Below are 19195 nucleotides of genomic sequence, written 5' to 3' on the forward strand. Positions count from 1 at the left end.
CAGACCAGATGGTGACAATGGTTCCTGGTTGCTTTATAATCTGAATGAATGAATCTGCACTGGGGTACTCTTTCATTTCTTCTTCGTGAGAAGACTGCTGTGTTGGTTCTTATCTTATCCCAACTTGTTTTCCTATCCATAATTGCAAGTGTCAAAAATAGAAGGTTCCTGATTTTTTTTTCCAAAGATCTTCTGGTTGGCTTCTGATGTTGCACCTGAACATTGAGGGTGTAACTTTGCCAGTTCAGAACATTGTGGGTTCAGATTACAGCAGTTAGATATCTACCAAATTTTAAACCACATAGTCATGTCTAAATACAATAATGTGCACCTACAAATATTTGCACTACATTATTTATGAAAGCATAATTGGATGCCATTTCTGAAAATCCGGCAGTAAATGTCTATAGCATAAAGACAAATGGTCTTGATCCTGGGCTGCACTCTGAATGCCTTATACTATTCCACTGGTGTAAAAAGTGCAGTGATCTTCTCTTAAAGGGTAGAGGAATCTGGCTTAATATACATGAATCTGAGAAAAACAATCCTTTATTCAGCAAGAAAAGCAAATTACAACCTTTTCAATCATAAGGAATACTTGCTGAACACTGTTTGGGTTTTTTTAAAGTATTTTGGGTTTTTGAGGCAATGTTAGGAATAGTACATTAACCCTTTATCCCATCCTCCCATTCTAATTAGCATAACTGCAAACATGCAGCTATTTGGCCTTGCCTCTCAAAATCTAACATTGCTAGCTATATGGTATTTAATTTTCAACTAGCAATAATTAAACACACAAAATAGCTAACTGCAATAATATCAGGTCTAAAATTACACACAGTAATATCAAGTCCTGGGGATTACATTTATGGGCAAACGATATCTCAAAAAATTCCAGAATTCTGTCTAGTCAGGGCAAAAGACGTAATTTGTTAATATGACTTTGGAGAAACCCGGTATCAGAAGAAATTAAAGTAACTTTGAAATTTTAGGTGTGTAGTTCATACTTACGAATCTTTAGCTTAATGGAAATTGGAGCTTCTAGGAAGACAGGTGGAGAAAACGGCAGGGAAACAATGAAGAGGAACCCAGCCATTTAAAATATATTGGAACGCAAATAAAGCTGTCCACAGTTCCTAAATCAGCTCCAACAAAACCCAATGTAGCAGTCCACTGAAAGCCAACTTTAAGTTGTTCAACTTCACATCCCTTAAAAAAATCATGACATTTATATATTACCATAATTGTAGCAAGGTTAATATGTCAGAAGGGATATAATGAGTCTAATGATGTACTAAGTGTTATAAAGCACAGTCATTTTGCATTTTCTGATTAAGTCAATAAGTGTATTACCATGTAAGCAATTTTCTTGACAGAAACTCAATAATTCTTTGTTTAACCTGGATTTGACACAACAAAGGTGTCCAAACCACAAAGCATGTCTAGCGCAATGTCATAGCACAACTGAATCCATAGTCACCATTCTTATTATTAGAAGTGGGTCATATAGGGCTTATGCCCAATTGTATAGCCACTGGTATCTATGAAATAATTTACTTACTGGTGAGAATCAAGTGATATTTACAGTCCTCAGTGTCAGATGTTTATTTTCAGAAGTGACATGTACAGTATCACTTTCTGGGGAGGTAATTCCAGTAATAGGAACCCTTTATTGATTTGTGTTAATTTAACTTAAGGGAGTCTGACTTACCCATTTAAAGGGCCACATCTTCAGCTCATGTAGATTGTTTTGACTTCTGACTGCATTGGAGCCCTGCTGATTTGCATCTAAGGAGGATCAGGCCCCAGAGTCAAACTAGATCATACAACATATAACTTCCGTTTGGAGCATCTCAATGCTTTCTCCTATGGATGCATACAAAGACGCACTCTGGAGAACAAAGCAGCTTGAGCCTTCATCTAATATTTGAAACAGTATTCACTACAAATTTAAACTTACAACACTGAAGTAAATTCCAATCACACATACGCTACCCTGTGGAGAGGCAGACATATTGGCTAATGCTGACTGCCTATTATATTGCAATTCCCAAGAATTTTCATTTTAAAATGAGTTTCTGGAGTGACGGTGCAATATGACAGATACAGAATGTTCCTGGATTTTTTTTTAAAGGACTACCTGCCAGAAGCCTGACAGGTTGGAATATTTCACAAGCTGTCCCTCTTTAGGACAGAGAACTCAGAAAGCTGTAGTGATAGATGTGGATGATTAGGAAAGAGCAACCTGCTATGTAGTATCCTGGCACTGATATCTGATCATGGAAGAGAAACATTTTCTCCCTAGTTGTCCTGATATTTTCAAGAGATCAGAAACCAATAAATCAGACAACCCATAAAGGAGGTGTTACTTCTTTTCATTGTGAACATGCTTTTGGGATGTGTGATTAGGGTGTAACTGCTTTATGGACTTTCAAAGTTGAGTACCACTGCACCTCTTGTAGTTACTGCACTGAAATGCAAACGAGATAATATTAATAAGATAAAATACATTCATAGTCCTTTACAAAACATCTTATAAAGGTCTATACATATTATACCAATCTTACACATAGGGGAACAGTGGTAAAATGAAAAGTCAAGATCAAAAAGTAAATTAGTGGCCAAAATGGGTAAACCAGGTTTCATGATTGGTGTCCTATTCATTATACCAGAGGGCATGCTCAAATGTAAATCCAGATCTGAACCTGCAGTCCTGAATCAGATACAACTCCCCAGTGAGAATTCTGGTGAAATCACTGGAGTTTTTCCTGAGTAAGGGTACAAAAATTGGGGCTGTCATTTCTAATACCAGTCAGGAATTCAAAGAGGAATTCTTTTGGGGACATTCTGTAGACTGTGTTATACAGAAGGTAAGTCTAGATGATCACAGCAGTCCATTCTGGCCCTAGACTATGAATCAATCATCTGTACTTGCTAACTTTTCGGATTTGTTTCTTTAAAAATATAATATGTATGAATGTCATAGTGGAATCAATTAATGGACAGAACCTAAAGTTCTGTGTTACAGACAACTGCTTTTTCATTTAATTTTTTGCACAGTATGCTAAAGCACAGTCAATACACCTGACAACATTCAAATGATTCAGTCGCTATTGGAGAGATACAATATTTTCATAAAAAGAAAAGGAGTACTTGTGGCACCTTAGAGACTAACCAATTTATTTGGTGCCACAAGTACTCCTTTTCTTTTTACGAATACAGACTAACAAGGCTGCTACTCTGGAACCAATGTTTTCATAAGTGACTAGTGACTTTAGATGCCTCTACTTTTGGATGGCTAACTTAGAAAACTTAGGTTTAGAGTAGCAGCCGTGTTAGTCTGTATCTGCAACAAGAACAGAAGTACTTGTGGCACCTTAGAGAGTAAAAAATTGATTAGAGCATAAGCTTTTGAGGGCTAAAGCCCACTTCATTGGATGCATAGAATGGAACATATAGTAAGAAAAGATATATGTATACATACAGAGAAGGTGGAAGTTGCTATACAAACTGTAAAAGGCTAATTAATTAAGGTCAGCTATTAGCAGGAGAAAAAAAAAAACTTTTGTAGTGATAATCAAGATGGCCCATTTAGACAGTTGACAAGAAGGTGTGATTTAGAAATGTTCTTCCCCAGTACATATTGTCCATCATCCTCATTACTTGCTAATGGCCTGGAAAGTATTTCATCGTTGTGTGATCAAAGTACGTCATCATGTTTCTTTTCAAATGTAGAAGAGAAATATTTAGTGAACACTTCTAATGAATCATTAACTATTCTTTCCATCTCCATCAAGTAAAGAGCTCACACCATTTCTAGGATTTCTTTTTATCCTAATACACTTAAACTATTTCTGAGCATCTTTTGCTGTACCCACCTGGGATTTTTCCCTGAGGTCTTAAGTTTCCTATTCAATTTTCTACACGTCACAACATCTTCTTGTTAGTTTATCCACAATGTGCCTCAGGTGGCATGTGACCAGGATTCATCACTGATTTTGGTCTGCTGGCTGGAATATTATCTGGAGGTGTACAGAGAAGCCTTTTTGAGACTGGATCTGGATGAAACTGTTTTTTTTTTTTCTCCAAGTGTCTATTATTAAATATGCAGTCCTCTCTACATGCAAAGCACTTTATCAGACCCCATTTAGTATCTTTATGCAATGCAGCCTTGGTCTTTATTCAGTGCTACAAGCTTGCACCAGAACCAAATCCCTATGTGCATACTTCCAGCTAACACACACAAGTAAAATGTAGGTGGAGTCGTACCAGAAAGTGACCTGTTTGTTTGTTTCATTTTTTGCTCTAGGCATTTCTGCCTTTATCACCTTTATTTATCACCTGCCTTTATTTAAGCAATCAACTTTCTGTTCTCCAAAGGGAGAGATGCACAATAGTTTTACTAGAGGAGAAAGAAGCAATGGAAGCATTGCTTCCCACAATGCTTCACATTTCACTATACAAGCTTTATTTCTCAATGGTAGTGCCTAGAGGACACCAAGGGATAAGAATATCATTAGTTCAGTAATTCAGATCACAGAAGACTGACCTGGCTGTCCTAGTTTTATGTAAATCCAAAGCTTGCTTACACACACACACACACACACACACACACCCTTGCATGGAATGCTTTGCATTTTATTTTACACTGAAACACATCATGCACTTTTAGATATGGATCAACACATTTCTGTATCTCTTGGTGGATCAAGGTTGTCACCTCAAATGGAAGGTATTAGAATTGTTTAGCAATTTTTTCTTATTATAAACCTCATACTCGTAACATTTCCCCCCAACATTTTGTGTTCATGAAGCAATTTTTAAAGTACCTCCATGTACATATAGGAGAAAACTTCTGATTTGATTGTGCCTATAACATGTATGAGAACACAGAGAGCTGGACAAAATATTCACATCACAAGGGGCTAGACTATGTACCCCCTACTCACATTAGTGAAGAGTAACTCCCAGAAATAGTCCTATTCACTTCATTAGGACTACACATGTGAGGGTGTCACAGTCTGTATCAAGAGTCACTAATTGTCTAGATTTCAGAGTAACAGCCGTGTTAGTCTGTATTCGCAAAAAGAAAAGGAGTACTTGTGGCACCTTAGAGACTAACCAATTTATTTGAGCATAAGCTTTCGTGAGCTACAGCTCACTAGCTCACGAAAGCTTATGCTCAAATAAATTGGTTAGTCTCTAAGGTGCCACAAGTACTCCTTTTCTAATTGTCTAGATGCATTTGTGGATCCAGGTCAGAAACTTAATCTTATATCTGCTACTATCCCATAACAATGATAAATTTCAGTTATGTCATTAGTCTCAGATCCCTTTTCCTGCAGCCCAGCAATATGTATCCTAAACTGGTCCCCTTGCAATCCACAGAAATGCAGCAGACCACCAAGAGGAAGAGGAGTTTTTGCGGTGGTAGGATTATCCCATTATAGATTACACAGACCCCACTTATGTCGTGGCACTTTAGACACAATCACTGTCAGGTGCAGGAAATTGCCCATTGGATATATAGTGGACTCATATCTCCGATTAATCATCTAGAGCTTCCTGTCCTCAAGTACAAGACGCTGAGCGACAACAATCCAAACATGATGGGAGATATAAGCTGGATCACTGCCTTCTGCCACTCCCCAGAAAGATCTGGCAGCTACTGTCCTGCTTGCAGCTGCCCACAATTTGGTGGATCATCACTTCTTTCTATTTTTAGTGTACATTGAAAAAACATAAGCAGTGTTACTAGGAGGCTAAAATCTGCATATTCATGAGTAAGGGATTGAAGGTTAAGCTAAAAGCATCCCTTTCTTGAACACAGGCTTCTTTCGGATTAAAATGGTAAAACTAAACAATGCTACACCATTAAAAGTCAACATTTGTGGAGGATAAGGAGATGTGTCACAGAAACTAACAGTAGTTTGCCTGTCAATCTAAATAATGGACTACTGTCAACTAGTATATTATGATAGCAAAATAGATCATGGGATAAGAGGGAAGGTCCTCTCATAGATCAGTAACTGGGTAAAAGACAGGGAACAAAAGGTAGTGAGAAAGGGTCAGTTTTCACAGTGGAGACAGGTAAATAGCAGGATCCTCTAAAGATCAGTATGGGGCCCAGTACTGTTCATAGTCATAAATGATCTAGTAAAAGGGGTAAACAGTGAGGTGGCCATATTTGCAGATGATACAAAATTACTCAAGATACTTAAGTCCAAAGCTGACTGCAAAGAGTTACAAAAGGAGCTCACAAAACTGGGTGATGGGGCAACAAAATGGCAGATGAAATTCAGTGTTGATAAATGCCAAGCAAAGCACACTGGAAAACATAATCCCCAATATACATACAAAATAATGGGATCTAAATTAGCTGTTACCCCTCAAAAAAGAGATCTTAGAATCATCACAGATAGTTCTTTGAAAATATCTGCTCCGCGTGCAGCAGAAGTCAAAAACAGAATCTTAGGAACCATTAGAAGAAGGAGAGATAGTAAGACAGAAATATATATAATACCACTACATACAGCTACGGTACATCCACACCTTGAATACCCTATTCAGTTCTGGCTGCCCCCTCTCAAAAAAGATAAATTAGAATTTGCAAAAGTACAGAGAAGGGCAACAAAAATGATTATGGTCATGAAACAGCCTCCATATGAGGAGAGATTTAAAAGACTGGGACTGTTCAGCTTTGCAGAGAGATGACTAAAGGGGTCTATACAATCATGGGTGCGGAGAAAATGAAGAAGGAGATGTTATGTGAAGGGGTAAATAACACAACTATCGGTCACCCAATGAAATGTATAGGCAGAAGGTTTAAAACAAACATAAGGAAGTACTTCCACAACTCACAGTCAATCTGTGGAACTCATTGCCAGGGGATGTTGTGGAGGCCAAAACTATAATGAGGTTCAAAAAAGAATTAGATAAGTTCATGGAGGATAGGACCATCAATGGCTATTAGCCAAGATAGTTAGGAATGCAACCACATGCTCTCAGTGTCCTCTAACCCAGTGCTTCTCAAGCTATCTGATGTGGAGGACCGGCAATTATTTTTCCAATGTGTGCGCAGACTGGCAGCCGATGGCTCACGGACTGGCACCAGTCTGTGGACCACCACTTTGAGTAGCACTGATGTAACCTTCTGACTGCCAGGAGCTCTGACTGGAGGAGAAGGGATGGATCACTCAATAATTATTCTGTTCTGTTTATTCAATCTGAAGCATCTGGCACCAACCACTGTTGAAAGACAAGATACTGGGCTATGTGGACCATTGGTCTAACCCTGTAGGGCTGTTCTTAAGAAAATACAATATTAGCACACAATTGTCCTGAAGCCCACAGTCACTTAGGATGGGCTACCAGCACTACACATAGTTTCACTCTGAATGACATTCAAACTTTTAGCCCTTCTGTCTTTTCACACATTATCTCTGACTAGGAAAGTAGTGATAATGAAGTCCTAACAACAGTATCATCATGTTAATCTTTCATCTGTAGCTGTTGGTCCCTGACTATTTTTTAAGTTCTTTTTAGTTTAATTCTCATGCTGACTTTATTCATTGGTTTTGTCTCATGCTAGGCAAAGCTCAGTCAGGAGATGAAAAAAGCTTGGAGCACAACAAACACCACATAGACTATCAATTAGTACCTCATTAATACAGAAAACAACAACAAAATGAACAAATAAACAAGGAAAACAGGCTAAGTGAAAAGGTGTTAATTGAGGGACATCTGAAATTCTTGAAAGATTTAACTTAAAGAATTAAGGAAGCAGTGAGAGTGTTCTTGAAGTGAGTGCACCTACTGGTAGGTATGAGCAACTGATGCTGCTATTTAAATTTCATGAATGCTGTGGTGTTAATGAGAGAAAATATATAGTAGTATACAGAGTTGGTGTAGCTGTATTGGTCCTAGGATAGTCGAGAGACAAAGTGGGTGAGCTAATATCTTTTACGGTACCAACTTTTACTATTGAGAGAGACACACTTTTGAGCTTACACAGACGTGAAGAAGAGATCTGTGTAAGCTTGAAAGCTTATTTCTCTCACAACAGGATATATAGTGGCATTAGGAGAATAAATACAATTGGTGAAAGAGGTGGGTGGTCAGGCAGGTTTCTCATTACTGCCTCAGGTGTGCCTATTTGGCACAGTCCAATCCAGGGTAAATGTGGAGCTGAACCCTTTACTGGATGTTTTAGGTGAAGGAAAGCACAATGCAGGCAAGGGGACTACAGCTTTTAAGGAGGCACATTGGGTGTTCTCCAATTGCTGCCCATTGTGCTGGTTCATATAGAGGAAGGTTGGTCCATGCCAGTGGATCCTTCACCCTTTGTTGCCACTTCTGGGGTTGTCTGTGCTCATGGAGCATAGCAACAAGCAATTCTTACACCAAGAAAAGTCCAAGGATTTCAACTGTGACTGACTCATATGAAGATACCCAAGGGACAGAATCTCCTTGCACATTATTTCCATCATTGTTTAATCACAGATGCCAGGCATGATCTAGTGCTGGGCATGAATGTCTATATTTTGCAACACCAAGGGATGCATTGGCAATTTCCCATGAACCTGTGGGCTGTATGTAACATACTTTTTCATATAGCCATATACCGACAATTTTTATCTAAAACCAATACATACACCTACGATATGATCTCATACATACAGTATGTCTTCTGGGATAGTTGAACAGGTACTGCTTATTTGTTCCACAGTCAGTAGGGGTCAAGGGAAAGAAACAAGGTCTCTATGAGAGAAATCAACTAGATTTTTCACCCAAATAAATAAAATAAAATCATTTTTATTCCTATGGTTTCAAAATGAAGATTTATTTCTTTATTTGTTTTCTTTCAAAAATGTCTGGTTCTGATCATTTTTAAAATTTCAATTACCCCTTTCTCTCCTCTTTTCTGTCTTTTTTCATTTTTTTTTTTAAATTACCACTGAAAAATGGAAGCAGGGGAAGGGGAGAAAAGGGCAAACACATTTTTTTTAAATGAGGAGACACCCCCCCGCCCGAACCAAAATTGTTTTTTCCCAAGTTTTATTGAAAAAAAATCATGTAAGCACATTTTTGTGGGGAAAAACATATTTTTATAATACTTATCAATTCTGTTCTGTATCCAGCCCCTGAAGGAAATGAAGAAGAACAAATTAGCATGTCTTTCCTCTCTGCTGCCTTAACAGGACAGAAGGGTGATAGTTACATATAAAAAGTGCAATTCAGTGATAGGAGCTAGGACACGTCTCAGGTCAGTGCATACCCACTTGCAAGGTGGCACTTGGAATCCAGACTAGCACATACTTTTATTTAAATAACACTGTGAAAAATATTTATAATGATCTCAGCCATATGAGAATTTTATGTTATTCTGTTAACTTTTTTTATTGGCAAAACTCACTAAGTGTTATGTGTAAAGATTAGACAAATATGTATATGAAGGTGATTAGCAAAAAAAAAATAAATCATGAAAAGGAATGGAAGGCTCAGATAATTTGTAGTGGAGTACAGGAACTGTTGAATTTGGGTCACATGTTTGAATCCAGCTCAGGTCAGCAGTGACTAATAGTGATTCCCATCTGGTGACTATTCAATTTCTATAGTATGTAAAATAAGCTAATATGACAGTGGACACCTGGCCACAGAACAGAAATCACCATCACAATTGATGCTGATTGGAATCACTGTTGGTAGTCCCCACAGAATTTAAGGACATTAAATGGAATTGTCTCAAGAACTGGTCTCTCTGTGTCAGGGGTGAGGCATCTTGGCACAGCAGTCGGCAAAACCTTGGGCCAGGTCTACACTGCAGACCTATATCGGTATAACTATGTTGCTCAGGGGAGTGGATTTTTCACACCGCTGAGTAACGTAGTTATAGTGAACTAACCTCCTGTGTAGACAGTGCTATGGACTAAGAGCTTCTCCCGTTGACATAGTTGCCACCTCTCAGGGAGATGGATTAACTATGGCAACAGAAGAAGATCTTCCATCCATATGGTAGCATCTTCACTAAAGCACTGCAGCTGTGCCGCTGTAGTGCACTACATGAAGACAAGCCCTTGCACTTCCACTGCCCATGCTGTACCTGGTTTGTATTTTTCAGTTGTGATGGTTGTCAAATCAAATCCTTTCCTGAGCACATAATTCTCTACATTAAAAAAAGTAAAAAAAAATTTAAAATCTTCATTTTAGTCAGTGAATAAAGATATAACAAACAAACTCTTTTCCAAGACCAATTTATTCTGTGCACCCTGTATGCAAACTATCAGAAGCTGTAAATTACTGGTCACCTCAGGCATTAGCAACAAGAGCTCCCATCGAGTCAGTCTTTTTCATCTTTGCTAATTAACACTTTTTTACCATTGCCCTATAGTAAATAATTGAAGCTATCACGTAGGACACGATCCAAAAAGAAAGAGAGACTATTTCAAAGTTGCTGCTATCTTCAAAGGGATCCTTATCTGATTGGCCTTTTCAAAAAAAAAAAAGTCTGAATAATGAGCAGAGACACCATTTTCAGGCTTTAAAACGTCTTTGAAAATCTGTATTAGCTAAACAGTGTGTGTACAGTATGTCTTAATAGAACTAGTAGAGTTCCTCAGGGATTGGTCTTGGGGCCAATGTTAGTCAATATTATCATTAATGACCTTGGGACAAAAAGTAGGAATTGCTAATCAGATTTGTTGGTTATTAAAAACTGGGTGGCATAGTCCATACAGGGGAGGATTGGAATAATACACAGGAAGATCTGAATGACCGTGAAGACTGGAGTAACATAAATGAGACAAAATTCGATAGTACAAAGTGTACGGTCATACACTTAGGGTCTAATAATAAGAATTCCTGCTACAAGCTAGGGGATCATCTCTTGGAAGTGACAGAGGAGGAGACGCACCTGGGTGTGTTGGTCAACCACAGAATGACAATGCACCACCAATGTGATGTGGCTGTGAAAAAGGCAAATGAAATCCACAGATGTATCAGGTGAGGCATTTCCTATAGACACAGAAGTGTCAAAGCTGTTGTACAAGACAGTAGTAAGACCTCATCTGGAATACTGCATACAATTCTTATCACCCAAGTTGAAGAAAGGTTAACAAGTGCAGAAAAGAGCTACTCAGGAGAGAAGGGGAATGGAGAATCTATCGTAAGAGAGCAGACTTGAAGAGCTTGGCTTGTTTAGCCTAGCAAAAAGAAGACTGAGAGAGGATCTGATTCCTGCCTACATAGCCATCAGGGTGTGAGTGAAGAGCTATTTAAGCTAAAGGACAATGTTGGCACAAGAGCAAATGGATATAAACTGGCCAGGAACAAATTCAGGCTGGAAATCAGAGTTTCCAATCATCAAAGGAGTGAGGTGCTGGAACAGCCTCACATTAGCGGCTGTGAGAGCAAAACACTTCATTAGTTTTAACAGAGAGAGAACAATTTATGAGTGGGCTAGCATAATGTGGGTGCCTTCCAGTTTATACCTTATTTTCCCAAAGCTCATGCTTCAGGACTTCAGCCGGTAACCTGCAGGGTACAGGAAAAGCGCTCCCACCTCCACCACCACAATATTGTATTCTTGGGGTTTTTGGTCACCTACTTATGAAGCATCAGATTTGGACATGGCTAGAGTTGGGACATTGGATGAGGCGTGCCAGTGCCCTGAGGTGGCACTGAGCATTCTCTCTCTCTCATGTGCTTGGCTGTCTGATTCTTGTTCACATGCTCGGTGTCTAAGTGATCATATGAGGTCACAAAGGAATTTTCCCATAGGTCAAATTGGCAGTGATCTTGTTTTGGTTTTAACTTTCCTCTGCAGCATGGAGTATAGGTATTATGTGGGTATATCTCACTTAGTCAATTCTCTGCCATTGCAGGGGCCTTGGGCACTGGTGTACCTTGGTCCTTCCTGTTCTCTGACTGGCACATAATTGTTTAGTCTCTTGAGGGCTGTAATACTTTTGTCTAATTTTTGTTGTTGGGTTTAGTGAGGAGTGATGGGTGATGTTGCTGTCCTATGATATACAGGAGGTCAGGCTAAATGATTTGTTGGTCCCTTCTGGCCTTAAATTCTATGACTGCGACACTATAAACTGAAAAAAAGTAGCCAGAGGCTTAATTCCGCATGAAATCAAGATGAACCACAAGACACACCCATATAGTAGAAGGTAGTTGGGGTTGTGGTTCTTCACCTTTCTCCCAAGATTGCTGACTACACTAAAACACATTCTTCTAATGCCAAACAGGAAACTTTTGCTACAACAAGGAAAGTATTATTCTTAAAGATACGCTTTCCCTTCTCCCTTCTTTACTGCCTTGAACTTTCTCCCATTTTAAAGGAGCAATATATATCTATATATCTCTATAGCAGTCCCTTCCATTACTGCTTAGTCCAGGTATAAACTCAGGAATACCCTATGTGAGGTGAGATTGGGCTGCACAACAAGCATTTGGTTAATCTATGATTTAGGAAACCAGAGATTATAGAGTTATATCTGTATTTTCAGTAACCTTAAAAAAAGAGAATCACCTTTACATTAATTACAAGTAATTACAAGTTCTATGGCCTGTGTTGTACAGATTAGATGATCGCAGTGGTCCCTTCTGGCCTTGGAATCTCTGAATCTATTAGATTTTTTCATACTCAGAGAGATCCATTCTACACAAAACAGGTTATTACAACCTTATCTCTATCCCTAAGCAAATATGTAATAATTGGACAAAAACCTGTATATACCTAATTTATTTTTAAAAAAGTAAGAAAAACATTCCAAAATATTGCAACTGATAGGATAAAGACTTATTTGATTAAGCTGTGATAGGCAAATGATGTGTGCAGAAGTCTAACATCAGGGTTGGCCCACAGAGCCTCAGAGATGGAATGCTGTATGAATAAATATAATTAAAGAGCGGGAAAATCTAATGGTAATTTGATAATCCTCTGGAGAATTAAGCAAGGAGTCTCAGAATGAAATGTTGACATTACTATGGTTACTTTACATGTAACAGATGTACCTTTTCCAAAAAGCAAAGCACTTATTAACATTCCTCAAAGGTGACTTCAGTGTTCTTCATTAGCTAAGTTTCAATTGCCCATGTCAAGCTTGTCTTCTTGGCAAAGGTCTCTGTCAACTGTAAAATCCACTTAAGATAATTAGTATTCTGTTAGAATTAGCAGAGAACCTATGAGATAGAAATATAACTAAAGTCAGGCTCGTTTGTCTGTTTTCAAACTAGGGAGTACCCAACTTCTTTGGCTGCTACTGATATGAAAAGCAATCTGAGCAATTAATATCGATGCACACACAGAGCTTAGCTTGCTGTCTCATTTATGTTTTTATTTCTTTTATTAAATATAGCTATCCTTTTCCCTAAGTGCCTGACAAATATATGCAAAAGATTAATTGGTAACTATGCTCAATTCATCCCGTCTATTCAATCTACCTTCTGAAAAAAGCTAAAGAGAACAGAGAGGCCTTTCCATGTGCACTGAAGGTCAACTAACGGCTCTGTCTGACTAAGGAGAGGCTGACCTGAAGAGGAGTTTTCTGTAAGCACAAAAGCTAGTCTCTTTCACCTACAGAAGTTTGTCTAATAAAAGACATTACTTCTCCCACTTTATATCTCCAAAGAGAGGGTATCATTTCAGTCACTAACCCTCATCCAAAATATCCTCCTATTACCTCCCTCCCAAGTACACTGGGGAACCATGAGTTTTATACCATTAGCTGATCTTAACTTCTGTGTTATCACAGAGGGAGAGAAGCAGTCTTGAAAGTAGAAAGGATCCAAACAATTTAGAGCTTTATAGATTATCAGTACCTCAAACTGCAGCAGGCAGAAAAACAAATGAACAGAAAGAGTGTCAGCAGAAGAGGAGGAACAGAAGAGATGATGAAAGAAATTCCAGTAAGGTCAGAAGAGAGCCCTGGAGGACAGGATCACAAGAAATCAACAAAGAGAAGAAGAAGAAGAAGAAGAAAATGATCAAGAATGCAGATGAGTATATATAAGTATGGCTGTCATGCTGATGCTGTTTTTATGCATGTTCTAATTTACATAATAAATGGTGTATTTTGCAACCTTTTTAATATTATTCCGCAGTAGTCCCAGGATTATGGGAAACATCATTTAAAGAGGAAAATAATTAATTTAGCTGAGAGTCACAAATGAGAAGGAGAAACTTTGAAAGAATTGCAAATGAATTTCGTTTTCAACAAGATGGCCACTCCTAACACTATTGTTATAAATGGCAAAAACTTTTAAAATACAGCATCTCATCATTTATATGTGATTCATGCTTCTTGTTGAACTTACATACCACTATATTGACCAATACAATTTTTCCAAGTATCAAACATGTACAGACGACAGTTCTGATATTTTAATTTCCTATGAATATTTAGGTAACAAATTGATACTTTACCAGACTAGAATCATGTAGACCCAGGAAAATAGAGCATATTTCATTGTCTTCAGCAGCCCACACTCACTGAAGTACTATAAATAATAACAAATGGTCCAGATCTCCCAGAGATAAAGGGTGGCAAGTCGCACAGTGGGATTGCCACCTATGATGCAATGCAAGAGCACTGACTGGATGCTATCAACTGAGAAGATTAGTGAAAATCAGGATTATGAACATCTTTCTGTAAAGCAACCACATACTCTATGATAAATTTAGGTCATTGTAAACTATGGGTGGTGGGGGAACAACACTCTTCTATATACTGAAGAAGTATTCATACATACATGTTTCTAGAATAATCATTCAATAGCATTTCTAAAAGTGCCAGGAGCTGTATTGCATATGTATTCATAACCTTTATAAGGAGGCAAGAACACTGTGAGCCTAATTTGCACTTCATAGCTAGAAAGAACATCTCCCCATATAATTTTTGTTATAATTTTGTTAGATCAGAGTTTTGTTAGATCAGAGTTTTGAGTCAATTCCTGTGGGTGAAGCTAGAAAGCAGGATCAATCATTGCAGATTACCTTCTTTTCTAAAAAAGGGCAGATGTGCTTTAGCAATGCTTTAGTTTTTGGGATAAAATTTGGAAGACAAAGATGGAGGACTCATCGTTATATCTACCTCCGCCTTTCTTGGCGGAACCACATGGCCTCTGTTTTTTTGATGCATTATCTCCTGTCATTTAGCAATGGTTCCAGGCTCTTGTGAAAAGCAACTCTGAATCATTTATAGCTTGGAAGTTGCAAAGTACTTGCACTGTTGGATCAGCCATTGTGAATGAGCTAACCACAATGTAATTCACTGAACTCTTCATATCATACCAGAGTATATTTATATAGTGTTTGTCTACAGTATTTTTGCTATAGAGTGTTTCAACAAATTCTGAAAATGAAGGTCCAGTAGCCTTGTAAGAACTTGTAACATCCTATAATTGTTTATTTTTCTACAGCTTTGCTTCTTTTTTTCCAGTCAAATTTAAATTATCCAAACTTTAGCTTTTCACAGGTCTGAGAGTTCTAATTTTCTTTCTTCCTCTCTCCCCAACCCCCATTTTTATCCCCAAACATCAAAACACACTCACAAAAGTAGTGCTGTCACCTGATTGATTGCACTGCAGTCAAATGGTTATGTTTTCAAATCTGACTTCCATTTGTAGGCATGCAATTTTGCATGTGGATACACTTGTATGAGGTATATATTTTGAGTGCTAAAATCTAGATGTGAATTATTCAGTCTTTCAGATGACATACAAATCTGAGAACCTAAATGCCAGTTGTCTTCAAAGAGCCCATGACACATTTTGTAGGAGTGAGATTGTCGACGCTTGGTCAAATTTGCTCTTGTAGCAACAGTCTGTATGCCTAAATTCTCTATGAGCTTTCAGTTGGACACCATGATTCTCTGAACCAACTGATTTGCATTTAGTATAAGCCTTTGTGGCTCTCCAGTTGTATGGCTGGGTTGCACAAGTTTGATCCCAGTCAAGACATAGCAATGTGAAAGCTACTCTATGTTACAGCTGGCTGCCATTGTTCCCAGGGGGCCATTCTGGCAGCCAGGGATCACAAGGCATATGGACCCATGCCAACTTGTCCCTGAGTATGGCTTGAAAAACGGTAAGAAACATTGTATAGGATTAGCTACTGCAGTCCCATTCCACAAGAAGATTTTCCTATGCAGGGGATCATCCCAGGACTATATAAAATGGGGTTATGGCTGATTTATTGTTGCCAGTGAGGCACCAAATGTCTGTGGGGCACTGGAGAATAAATTATAATTATAATAAATATAATATAATAATAATTATAATAAATTATTGTGTAGCATTGCTATATGCTGTCACTACCAATCTGGACTGGCTCCAGACTGTCAATCAAGAGGTAAAAGGCTGCATCTCTCATTACCAATCTGGTGGGCCATTCAGCCTCCCAACTCTTGAAAAACATTGATTTTCTTTTTCATGCCTGTATGGCCTTATGGAAAACGTTCTTGGAGTTTTACTGAATCTCATTATTAATATTATTCTGCAAAAAATCATCCTAGAGATGCAGATTCCATTGGATTTATTTTTTTCATAAATTAAATGACTAATTATTTACTAATAATCTGTTAGTGCAAAAAAAAAAAGCTGGTTTCTAAAAAGCTGGTTTCTAAAACCCATTATGTGGGTCCCTTTTAAAAAAAATCAGTCTCATTCTGGGACCATGCACCAGTGTAACTTACCAAGTTATTCTCGGCAGACGAAGTCTGTGTATGCTAAGAAAAGGTGTTATGAGCGGATTTTCATTCCAGGACCAAAACCAAATAAAGCAAGAGCTGAAAACAAACAGAAATGTATTAAGCTGACAAAAAGTTTTCAGTGGGAAATGGAAGATGACTAGAAACAATGAGGATAACATTTTGATGCGCTTTCATTAGATGTGCAATTTGGGGATGTGCTGAACAATTGCTGGGTATGTGACATAATTGCAGGTTTTACAAATATGTCATATCCTTTACCACTCAGCTTCCTTTTATCCATTGCAAACAACTAGAGATCAGATGCTCTCCATTTAAACTGCAAGAAGAAAACAAGTTCAATCCACAAATAGTTTTACTTTCCAGCATTTTACTGATTAGACCACTCAAGCACAATGGAACTCCAATGTTTATTAATAAATAACAATAAGCACCATGTTGGTCTTCATTATATCCGCACATTGCCAGGCTCAATGTAAAACTGTTAGTGACCTGGGACAACAATTAAAAGGGACATTGTCAAGGCCACTAGATCTAAACTTCTTATTTTGAATATATGTTTGTAAAGTACATATAAATACTGATCATGAGTATTTGAGTATCTTGGTATAATTTTATATATACATAAAATCAAAACAAGTGATTTAGCACCTATGAGCTTGTCTGCAATAACAAAACAATTTTATCACGCAGTAGGTTAACATCAATGTTGATACTTTTTTTTTTCTCTCTATGTTTTTGGGTGAATTTTCATGCTGGTGAAAGGAGATAGATTGACAGCCCTGGAGACTGAAGTCTTCTTTTTATCTATAGCACAGGTACAGCAGGGGCAGAGGCAATGGGAACGCCCTGCATTCTGACAGCTCACCTGGAGGGTCCACATCTAGAAGTCAGAAAGCAGTTTAGACTCCATGTTTATTCAGTTTTTGCCCTTGCTGAGTGTTCAAGATCCCCAGAGATGGTACATTGAGTCAAAACCAGGAATGAGACAGTCAGATCATGGGGGTAATAGCAAGTCAGATATGATAGCTAATCCATTTGTTCAGAGTCTTGGCTGCATCCAGGTTAGAGGCTGCTCTAATCTACTACAACTCCAAAGAACCATTCGCCAGCTGAGAATAGCCAGAAAGCAATAGTAACTGACCATACCCCTTTTCCAGCTCTGGCGCACCACCTATGAGAGGACCAGGAAGATAGGTGGTTTAGGAGATGGTTATGCCAGTTGTATGACAGCTAAGGAATCTCCCATACGGGAAGAATTCAAAGCTGGCAAGATCCAGCCAGTTGCCAGATCATTTCAATCATGAGAATGGCACAAAAGGGCTTGAGCCTATTGTCTTCATACAGCAAATTATCAAGTGTTTGTGTGTGAACCTTTCTAGCACTAATGGGAATTTTGAACTGTGTATTGAAAAAAGTATGTAGCAATAATTATTCTCACTTTTTTGCAACACCAGAGCCATACATTGAAGAATACACACTGCACAATGTCTGAGTAAACATTATATACAAAACATGCACGAGGAGTCATTTAAATTGGATAAAACACCCACTGGGGGTTTTAGAAAATGGAGAAAAATATTTTGTTGGGTTTGTTTGTGGAAGGTTTCAAAATCAAGGTTAGGAAAAATGTGAATGTAGTTATATTATTGTGCCACATTCTTGATAATCAGATATGCAGATATTATCAATATACTGTCTTGTTAGCTCATCAGTTTGAAATAATAAAAATACTGTATTAAAGTGTAAATGGTTGACTAAGTAGTATCTTTTAAAGCATCCATAGCCTCCCATTTCATCCTTTTGGCACCTTTTGCTATGTGACATAACTTGTTTATTTTAAATGGGTTCCAGAAGCAGATAGAGGTACACTACACATTCAAATGACTGCTTTCCCATACTCAGTATATGTCTGGGATGACACAACAGCATATATAATATTACAAGAACTACAAGCAAAGTTTTAAACAGAGGCATGATGGTTCAGAACTGGAACACCACTAGGACTGAACTTTGGAGAAGCTTGGATATGAGTTTGTTAGATAAGACTCATCTCTAATAATAACAATTATTATTAAAATTTCAGTGTTGCCTAAGCATCCCATTCATGGATCACAACCCCCTTGTGATAAGCACTGTACAAATGCAGACCAAAACACAGGTGCTGGAACTAGGGGTGCTGGGGGTGCAGTAGCATCCCCTGGCTTGAAGTCTTCCATTATATACTGGGTTTACAGTTTGGTTCAATGGCTCTCAGCACCCCCAATATAAAAATTGTTCCAGCACCCCTGGACCAAAAAGATGCTCTCTACCCCAAAAGAATTTACAATCTAAGTATGAAACAAGATACAATAGGTAGATACAGATAGACAGCACAAAGAGACATCTTGGTCACCATGATAGGCAGTGGTTACAGCACATCAGGGGCTAGAGCCACAAAGGCAACTACGTTCCTAACTGCTACTTTAGGTGGCCAAATC

At 38.1% G+C, this 19195-nt stretch overlaps 2 long non-coding RNA genes across 3 annotated transcripts in view; both read right to left on the bottom strand.

Moving 5' to 3' along the window:
- Positions 1–531: 531 nt before the first annotated feature.
- On the bottom strand, positions 532–2467 carry LOC142071864 (uncharacterized). Its single transcript, XR_012668082.1, has 2 exons — positions 1712–2467; positions 532–1209 (listed from the first exon to the last, which is right to left on the bottom strand). It is a non-coding gene; the product is annotated as an uncharacterized LOC142071864 (long non-coding RNA).
- Positions 2468–3881: 1414 nt separating this feature from the next.
- LOC142071757 (uncharacterized) overlaps positions 3882–19195 on the bottom strand; it is a 37294-nt gene continuing 21980 nt past the window's right edge. Inside the window, exons 2-4 of one of the 2 annotated variants that reach the window (XR_012667948.1) lie at positions 16701–16793; positions 14432–14615; positions 3882–4022 (exon numbers count right to left, since the gene is read on the bottom strand). This is a non-coding gene — a long non-coding RNA (uncharacterized LOC142071757). The remainder of the gene's footprint in view (positions 4023–14431; positions 14616–16700; positions 16794–19195) is intronic. The other variant, XR_012667949.1, reaches the window with a different exon arrangement.

The sequence above is a fragment of the Caretta caretta genome, chromosome 4 (assembly GCF_965140235.1).
Source record: "Caretta caretta isolate rCarCar2 chromosome 4, rCarCar1.hap1, whole genome shotgun sequence".
Lineage (NCBI taxonomy): Eukaryota > Metazoa > Chordata > Testudines > Cheloniidae > Caretta > Caretta caretta.